The sequence below is a fragment of the Coregonus lavaretus genome, assembly GCF_964263955.1.
Source record: "Coregonus lavaretus genome assembly, chromosome: 6".
NCBI classification, from domain to species: domain Eukaryota; kingdom Metazoa; phylum Chordata; class Actinopteri; order Salmoniformes; family Salmonidae; genus Coregonus; species Coregonus lavaretus.
Window position 1 is genome coordinate 13,444,427 of NC_139993.1, and position 2,346 is coordinate 13,446,772.

Genomic DNA, 2,346 nt, shown 5'->3' on the forward strand with positions numbered 1-2,346 from the left:
CCTTTCTTTGACGACACATCTGAGGCTATCCTGCGGCAATACAAATGATCAACATCATAACAATAATTCCATTATAAGAAGCTTTATTATTGGTTTGCTAAGAAAGGTACCATACAATATTGGCACATCACTATCACCTCTGTATGCGTAGGAAATCAATCCCTTCATTGTGTGTGTGTGTGTGTGTGTGTGTGTGGGTGTGTGTGTGTGGGTAAAGGTACGCCACTCTCGGTCTCACAGTTTATGCACACGGTCGTCTTTATGCAACAATATGGAAGACATTCCCAAATGTGCTTACATCATTGCGTAATGTCAGGGAGTCACACAAACAGTGTGTGCTGTTTGGCTGCAACACACATTAGGCATAAGGATGATGACAACTATTTTGTAAACGCTCCAGCTTGCAGAGGGATCACCACCCCTCCCATCCGCACCCCAGGTCCTCTTGGCCCCCTTACTGTCAGGCCGAGTGGTGTCTAGAGAAGAAAGAAGAAGAGTGATGTTTATTAATGACAGTCAATACGACACGTCCTTCCATAGCTAAACAGACTCATCCTACTAGGTCAGTGTTTCCCAACTCCAGCGGTAGAGTAGCCTACCCCCAACAATACCCATTTTTCTTGTAGCCCTGGAGAGCCACAGCTGACTGAACAACCTGTCACCTAATTAGCAAGTCCTCAATGAGTAAAATCAGGTGCAACAACAACAACAACAACAACAACAACAACAACAACAACAACAACAATATGAGGACAGGGACACAGTGTACTAGCTGATCTCCCAGTTGTCACCGTTTGGCCTTGTGTTCCACATAGCCTATATCAGTATTGGAGTATGTTTCCCGCGCACGGTAGTTGCTTTCACGTCACCTTTGTAATCGCTCCTCCCTAGTCCCCTAGAACGAGCGCCCTCCCCTTTGCAACGCCTCCGAACATATCACAGAGGCGCGCTTTCTGTGCCGATGGCCTCAATCAGGTCGACCAAACGCAGATAATAGCGCACCACGCACCGGCGCTGAAGTCATTCATTCACTTGAACTCAACTAGCGAACACACCATGTCTGGAAGAGGCAAAGGCGGCAAGGGACTTGGAAAAGGAGGCGCCAAGCGTCACCGAAAAGTTCTCCGCGATAACATCCAGGGAATCACCAAACCCGCTATCCGCCGTCTGGCTCGCCGCGGCGGCGTGAAGCGTATTTCCGGTCTGATCTATGAGGAGACCCGCGGTGTCCTAAAGGTGTTCCTGGAGAACGTGATCCGTGACGCAGTCACCTACACCGAGCACGCCAAGAGGAAGACCGTTACCGCCATGGACGTGGTCTACGCTCTGAAACGACAGGGACGCACCCTGTACGGTTTCGGCGGTTAAACGCACTCTCTTCGGAACCTCAACACCCCGACTCGAACCCAAAGGCTCTTTTAAGAGCCACCCACATCCGCTTCAAAAGGGCCCATTCCATATAGTGTTTTTTTCTTTTCTTCCGTATGCTATTTGGTAGGAAAGTATGAGCCACTTCGAGTGGACAGGGAGTATTAAATAGCGGATTCTAATGTCCCTTCCCGTTTTAGCGCACAGAGGGAGGCCTATATCTGACAGTGGCAAAGTGTAGTGACGTTGTTATTTTGGGTCAAGCAATAGTGGCATTTGGACAACATAAAACCACCACCCGTCGGTAGATGTGGCTCGAAAAGAGGGGGACAGCGTTCGCGCGCGCGCACACACACACACACACACACACACACACACACACACACACACACACAGTCCAAAATGGGAGCCCTATGTCTGACGGTGCCAACGTGGGCAATTCTATCACCAGCATTATGTGGCACAACAATCGTGCCATTCGGACAACTATTCAGGCCCCCCTTTTGAAACACACAATTCCCCATCGGTCACAGAGCATAGGCTATAGAGAGGAGGGAGGGGGTGAGGACCCGCGCGCGCGCCCTCAATTGTCTTTGTTCGGGAAGCTAGCCTCTGAGCGGAAGGCTCTTTTGAGCGCTAGAGCTCCACTGGGCAAATAGCAGGGGCGCCTACGAGCAAGCAGGGGAGTGTCCACGGCCGCCGACTTTGATTAGCTTCCTCTTCATAAGACGGGTAAGCGCCCTTCACCCCCTCATTCGTTTCTGAGAAGCAACGAGACATCATCATGCCCGAGCCAGCAAAGTCAGCGCCCAAGAAGGGCTCCAAGAAAGCCGTCACCAAGACCGCAGGGAAGGGCGGCAAGAAGCGCAGAAAGTCCAGGAAGGAGAGTTACGCCATCTACGTGTACAAGGTCCTGAAGCAGGTCCACCCCGACACCGGCATCTCCTCCAAGGCCATGGGAATCATGAACTCGTTCGT